The 8,104-nt window shown below is 37.6% G+C and overlaps 1 protein-coding gene across 1 annotated transcript in view; it reads right to left on the reverse strand.

Moving 5' to 3' along the window:
* Positions 1 to 5,902, reverse strand: part of gna14a (guanine nucleotide binding protein (G protein), alpha 14a) — a 35,518-nt gene extending 29,616 nt beyond the window's left edge. Inside the window, exon 1 of the mRNA XM_079638381.1 lies at positions 5,858 to 5,902. The gene's annotated coding sequence lies outside the window, so the exon portion shown is untranslated. The remainder of the gene's footprint in view (positions 1 to 5,857) is intronic.
* Between the last annotated feature and the right edge of the window lie 2,202 nt (positions 5,903 to 8,104).

Genomic DNA, 8,104 nt, shown 5'->3' on the forward strand with positions numbered 1-8,104 from the left:
TTTACAGAGATAAACGTATAATTTAAGGTAACAGAGATTGTGACATTGTGATGTTTGGTGCATAAGAATCATAAAAGATTATTCAAAATATCTAAAATTAACTATATTAGCCTATATTTAGTGAGCACTGTCAAATCGATTAATTGCAATTAATCGCATCTAAAATAAATATATATTTTTATTTTATTTTATTTATAAAATAAATATACAAATATATTTCGAAATGTAATTCCCTTGATCAAAGCTACATTTTATATGTAGGCCTACACACGCACGCACGCACGCACGCGCGCGCACACACACACACACACACACACACACACACACACACACACACACACACATACACACACACACACACACACACACACACACACACCTATTATATTATATTATAATGTTTAAAAAGACTCATGCTAACTAGGTCTGTGTTTATTTGATAAAAAACAAAGCAAAAACATTAAATATCATTTTTATATTATAACAATTTAAAATATATTTTAAAATGTAATTTATTACTGTTATGAAAGCTGAATAAGTGTCACATCATGATCATTCAAAATTCATTCTAATATGATGATTTGATACTCAAGATTTTATTATCAACAAACTGTTTCTACATAATAATAAAACATTAATAATACTTGAGCACCAAATCAAAATGTTAGAATGATTTCTGAAGGATCAGGTGATCAGAAATCAAACCATTGTTCAAAATTAAAACCATTGTTTGGCTCAACAAAATAAGTAATTATTAAATTGCAACACATGCAGTTCTTTATTCAATCATCTTTAGTTTGCTCACTGCGAGCTCACGGATGACGAATCATATTTTCTGTAAAGTTTTGACATTGAAACATCTCTGTAAAACCGCTTTGAAAATACATGTGTTGTGAAAAGCGATAAAAACAAAAACAAAATGACAAGCACATTTAATACACACCTGTGAACACTGATGTCAGCAATGACCCGACGCTTATGTAAAACACTCTTGTCCTGAGAGCCTTTATATATTATATAGTTGACTATGAATATGATACCAATATATTGTGTTCACTTGATATCCAACAGCTAAATAAATAAATAAATAAATAAAATAAATATAAAGTATAACATCATAAAATAGAAAAAAGTGAATTACTGGAGTATACATTTAACGTCACATTGATTTGATAGATAATATTGTATAGATATCATATTTATAATACATGAGTAAAACAAAACGTAAATAATTTTGAATAGCATAACTCTTCTAATGCCTTTGCTTGGTCCCAATGCTGAATTTAGTTCTTTGTATATTGTTGTTTTCGTATCTAGAATGGAGTCCAATGTCTTTTTTATGTATTTATTTATGATTATTTCACTCATGTATATTTTTCATTGATTTATGACAGTAGAATCAGTTCAGTTTGCATTACTGAGAGACATAATCCAATCATAGATTTTATGATGAAACCTAATTTCTATTCTAGATTATATTTCATTGTAAACTAACCCAACTCTCATCCAACATATTGTAATGTGAGAGTCCAGTAAATGACACAGACCCAGGATCAGAGAAGGAAGAATCGTCTCTGATTATAATATTTCAAATAAAACACTAAAAGGTCAAACCATGCTGGACACAATTAAGAGCGGCTAAAGATCTGGATTTAAGCAAAACTTTGTCCTTTTTTTGCTGGCTGTATTCAAAATAAGCGAGGACAACATTTGCAACTACTTTCCAAGTGAAAGAGTCAGGAATACGACATCTTATTTCCATGCTTTTAAATCAACACAATATCATCGACGGACAATTTTCCACATCACAAACTGACACACACATCTTAACAGCAAACACACACATTCTCCCCTCCTTCTCTCCGCCTTCAGGAGCCCAATAGCCGTCATTTCACCGCCTCTGTTAACCAAAGACCCGATGTAGTCCGGCTGTGAGTAACACACTTCTAGACCAAATCACCTTGAATTTGCTTATGTCAAAATAACTTGCTGTATGATATTCCGTCATGTAAGCAAAGTAAACAGTGATTAAAGGGATAGTTCACACAAAAACGAAAATTCGGTCATAAATTACTCACCCTCAAGTTGTTTCAAACCTGTATGAGTTTCTTTCTTCTGTTGAACACAAAAGAAGATATTATGAAGAATGCTGAAAACCAGACAGTTGTATACATAGTATCTTTTTTTCCTACTATGGAAGTCAAAGGGGTCCATCAACTGTCTGGTCACCAACATTCTTCAAAATATCTTCTTTTGTGTTCAACAGAAGAAAGAAACTCATACAGGTTTGAAACAACTTGAGGGTGAGTAATTTATGACCGAATTTTCATTTTTGGGTGAACTATCCCTTTAAAGCTACACTGTGTAGGATTCATGGGCGTCGGAACCATTGTATATGGCCGGGACAAGACCCGCCCACTTTTTAAGACCAATGATATTGGACCCACTCACTTTTACATTCAGCGCATATGTCTGTTCGCTTTTCAGAGCGCCGTCAGTCAAATCCATTCCACTTGAGGATTGCCCTAATGAATTAAACTCCATTTCCGCTGAAATCGCTACATAATATTTCTCAACGAGCCGCAACTTGAAAATAACCGCCTGTTGTTGTACCCTTCCTGTCAAATATTGCGTTGCCAACATCAATAACAGCTTTAAATTGTCCCTGCTCATGGTATCAGCATGTTAATCCACAAATAGCAGTGCATAAAAGCTGTGCACGACGTGGAGGCAAAGAACAGGCCGACGTGAAGCGGAGTTTACTTGTTTAATTAAAAGGCACCAAAATACATGAAATGGCATTTACTCCAGTAACATTTTTCTGAGGGAGGATCCACACGCTTTTTTTTGGCTTCCGACGCCCATGGTAGGATTTACTCCCATCTAGCGGTGAAATTGTATATGACTACCAACTGAATATTACTTTCTAGCCCCTCCCACTCCGAGGGCGTTTTAACTTTCCAGATGTTGTTTATGATCAAACAGCAACATTACACACTAACTAAAGTTAGAAAAGTGAAATCATAATCAACCACCCCTTTAAGACAAACCATGTGTAAATTCATAAGTCGACAGCATTGCTAAATATTTTCTGCTTAAAACTGCAGTGAACCAAAGACAGTCTCAAAAATACGGTTTGAAATCGCTGGTGTTTCTGACGTCACAAACTACCTTGTAACCAATCAGATCAATGTGCCGGCGAGCTTTAGCATATCATTAAAGTCCACGTAAACCGGAAGTTGCAAACGACTTTTCTCAAGTGTTAAGCGATTAACCAACCCAAGCCGTCAAGCCTACGGCCCTGTCCCAAATGGCGCACTTGATGTGGACTTTCGGTCTCGTGGACTTAAATTGCGCGTGCTCGCTGAGTCTACGAGTCCGTAGGCCGTCCCATTCATCATTTTAACGCTCTGAAGTGTGCTCAGCAGCGCCCCCTTTGTACCCTTGAAGCGGTCTTCCACGAAGCCCGCATGGATGCAGGCTTCACGCACTTTAACTACCCAGGAATTCTTGCGAATTTGCGAAAGGCCAATCAGACAACGAATGGGAGGAGCTTTGACTCATGTTAACATGGATGAGAAGAAAATATTTAAGTGTAAATATCATTATTTTTATAACCTATGTGTACATTTTGCCAGTTATTACCTACAGTTTATACAAACATTATGGTCATCAACCAGTGGTTGATGTCTCAAACATAAATATAAATATATATTTATATTTAATATAAACATAAATAGCGCACTGAATAATAGGCTACGATCGCATTATGCTTAATTAAATAAATATAACCGAATGTCAGGGCTTTACTGAGTCATATGTAAATGTAGAAATATAATATTTAAACAACAACCGGACCGTCTTCCTATTTCCGGCGTGGCGATCGAGTCTGTCCCAAAAATACCTCTCAATGCGCCCTCGTGGACTCGCACCAAGGGCCCTATAGGTCTGCACTACATGACGTCACCAAAGTGTGGACTCTGAGGAAGTCCACAAGTCCGGAGTGTGCCATTTGGGACAGGGCCTACGTCATCAGAAAAAGAACCATTCCAGACCGGAAGTAACTTTTCAGACTTTGATTAAAGATAACCACGGCAAACTATTTTTTTCCGTGTATTAACCAGTGGCGGCTGGTGATAATTATTTTTTGGGGGGCGCATTTTTTATTTATTTTTTTTTTGGGGGGGGGGGGGGGGGATACAAATCAGAAACAAAAAAGCTATTTTGATCTCTTTTTATTATTTCAGACCAACAAAGTAGTAACAAAAAGCATGTTTCCTTGAACATAATGTTGCTCTCCTTTATATACAGACCCTTTCCAAAAATTAGAATATCATGGAAAAGTTAAATTATTTTAGGAATTCAACTTAAAATGTGAAACTAATTTTATAAAAAAAGGCTCATTGCTTGCAAAGTGAGATATTTTAAGCCTTGATTTGTTATAATTTTGATGATTATGGCTTACATAATGACTTACAGCTTATGGAACCCACAAAATAATTTTTTAAAAATTAGAATACATGAAATCACACTGTAGTAGTGACACAGTAATCCCGTGGTCATTGAACCAGGTTTTGGTTATTTTGGCAGTGTGGGCAGGTGAAAATCCTGCTGAAAATCATCTTCATCTTCATAAAGCTTTTCTGCTGAAGGAAGCATGAAGTGCTCTAAATGTCCTGGTAGACGGCTGCATTGACACTGGACTTCCAGGACATTAGAGCACTTAATGCTTCCTTCAGCAGAAAAGCTTTATGACATTTAGATTTTGTGGGTTTCATAAGCTGTAAGCCACAATCACACTTTGAAAAAGAAGACAGGGAAAACAAAACAGGGCATTGCTAACATCACATCCAGTCAGCCAGCTCCGTTTCTCGTAACAAGCGCGCGTAAAGCTCCGTTTGTAATGATATTGTCGTCCTCTGTCACTTGCCTGCTGCTGGATGTGTACATCTGGTTGTTCCGGTCCGAGATCCTTAATCTTTTTCTTTTTTTTCTTCAAGCGAAAGTCTTGAGAAAGGTTTTTTTTGTAAATAAATAACAGAATTTGGATTAACTGCTGCCATTGCGTAATAAAAAGTGATCAGCCTAGTAGCAAGCAAGGTTATTTGTCGCCGCGTACAGTTGAATGGCAGGTGACGAGAACCAATCAGATTGGATAAAATAACATGTATCCAATTATGATTGGCCAGGGACGCAACGACTTGCGCCCCGAGGAGGATCTTTAAGAAACCAATCAGAGACCAGCTTCAGGTCACATGCTGCCCGAGAATTTGTGTACTCACATAGACACCCATGTGTCCGGCGTCCCTCGCCCATGAAACGTATTGAAAATAGTAAATAGTTAATCGATTAAAGACAGTTTTTATTAAATTCTGAGGCTCTTACTACCAGCCGGCACATGAGTAAACTATTTTTTTATTTTTTATTATTACATTTTAATATAATGTTTTTACACATGTTAATTTCTGAAATGTTGATGGGGGCGGCGCCCCAGCGCCCCCTATGGACAAGCCGCCACTGGTATTAACTTGCACGGATTAATTGTTCACCACAAGACTAGTAAAATCAGCTAACAAAGTAAATAGGGTCAATTTTGATTTCGTGCACTTTAACAGTGAACTAGCAGGGGAGTCTCGAGAGATGCCAGGTTATCCTAGTATATTTTTCTGTTTATATGATAAACGTAGATTTAGCAATATAAAGCGTTTTTGATGATTGTTAGAAGGCAGACTGAGATGCGAACGGGAACATAGTTTGTGTAGCATATTAGCAACACATTATTAGCTGTTTGATAACAGTCAAGCAAAAGGCTAATCATATTAATTACCGCTATGCGATACCATTGTGCAGCGTTTACCTCAGTAAGTTGGCCGAGTGGATCTCTGAGCAGGAGTGAGTGAGTGAGTGGAGGCGGGGCTAATTTGCATATTCATAGATCCGCGTATACTAAATGAGGCAAGGGTGTCGAGTTACATTCAAGCTATTTTAAGGCATGAAGAATTTATTTTCACAGGGGAAAAAAACTTTCAATATGTCATTTTGGTGATCAAAGATGAGTTTTAATGGGACTTTATGAAACCTACTCTAAATCCAGCACTTCTAGAAAATTACAGACTAGTATCCCTTCTTCCATTCATTGCTAAAACACTTGAACGAGTCGGGTTCAACCAAGTCTCTACCTTTCTTAAACAAAACAACCTCCTAGACATCAACCAGTCTGGTTTCAAAACTAAGACTCTCAACTGAGACTGCCCTGCTCTCGGTCACCGAGGCTCTGAGACGGGCAAGAGCAGCTCCTGAATCCTCAGTACTCGTCTCGTAATGCTCTTTTGGCAAGCCTTCCCGCATGTACTGTCAAACCTCTGCCAATGATCCAGCAAGAGTGTCTTTAACGAGCCGAAGAGACACACACTCTCCTCATAAACTTGCACTGGTTGCCAATTGCAAATCAAATTCAAGGCATTGACTCTCTATACCTAAACTCATTACTTCAGACTTACATGCCCTCCAGAAGCTTGTGTTCTGCAAGTGAACGTCGTCTTGTGTTCCCGTCCTCTCAAAGAGGCACACAATCACTTTCTCTGACCTTTACCTGGAGTCTTTAGCCATTTCCAAGAAACTGCTGAACACGCATCTTTTTCGTCGACACGTGACCTATTAATACTAACACATACTATTCTATATCTATTTATAAAAAAAACCTTGCTATATGTACTGGGAATAGTCACAGCACTTGCATATTGTTGCCCTATTGTTGGTGTGATTGCTTCTATTGCTCTCCTCATTTGTAAGTCACTTTGGATAAAAGCATCAGCTAAATGATTCGATGTAAATGTACGATCTAAAACCATGAAAAAGTTTGTTTTTGTCGATCAAAAATCAATGCTTTTAGTTGCTATTCCCTCAAGAAAGTCTTTCTAATAATTAAAAAAATAAAATATTGAATTATTTTAGGCTACAATATTCCCTGATTTTAAATTTAAAGTCCGCGTGAACCGGAAGTAGCAACCGACTTTATCTCAGTGTTGTGACGTATTTCCGAGAGAAACGGAATACTAAATGAGGAAAAATAGTGGGCGTGGCTTTATTTCCAACTAGCACCTGATTGGATCTAGAAAAGTAGGTGTTACGGATGTTAAGCAGACACCAAAACCGTCAAACCTACGTCATCAGGGAAGATCCTCCAATGCAGAGAGGAGGGGCATTTTCAGATTTTGATTAAAGATTACGAAGCCAAATTTTTTTGTGTGTGGATTGACTTGCATGGATGAATTGTTCACCACAAAACGATCAATTTATGCAAACAATGTAAATATGGTCAATTTTGATTTCATGTGGACTTTAAAGGCCCACTGAAGTTACTTGAATCGCGCAGCATTATTCAGTGTGTTGATGTAATTTCCACTGAAACGGGAAGACAGGGCGGGGCATATAAATCAGCTCCTCCCCTTTTTAAAAATAGCCAATAGCGTTTAGTTTATATCACAGCAGCTCGGCCAGAGCTTTAGCTCGGTAAAGCCCAGTTTCCTCCTAAACTCAAACCGTTTCTCCTCATAATCTCCTCCATATCGTTTTAAAATACAGTATTCAGTGCAGAATTCAAAAGGGTTCGATACGTTTTCTGATCTGCGGCGACTCGATCATATGATGACTGGAGCTGCGGTGGTTCGCGCGACACTAACGTGAAACCAGACTTCACCCGCCCCGATGGAAAGCATATTTACACCGTCTGAATCACTCCCTATCCCCTATATAGTGAACTATGTGCCAGTCATCATGGAGACAATAGCAATTGTGTGAACAAATGACCGATTTCAGCCACCACAGCTTCAGCGTCTATTTTTAATATAGGGGGCGGAGCTTCAGATTCTAGAGAGCATTTGATTGGACAGAAAATCTGATGAGAAGCTTAAGTGCAGAGTGATGTTATCAAAATCATTGATCCATATTGGTGGAAGTGAGAGACTGTATTTTTGAATGCTTATATCTTCTTTTTTGGCATTGTTTAGGAGCAAACAAGCTTATAGATAACAGTAAGGCTAACATATTCATAGTAAAAGCCAAAAAACTTTCATGGAGACTTTAATATTAGTCAAGGTTTCTA

The sequence above is a fragment of the Phoxinus phoxinus genome, assembly GCF_949152265.1.
Source record: "Phoxinus phoxinus genome assembly, chromosome: 15".
NCBI lineage: Eukaryota > Metazoa > Chordata > Actinopteri > Cypriniformes > Leuciscidae > Phoxinus > Phoxinus phoxinus.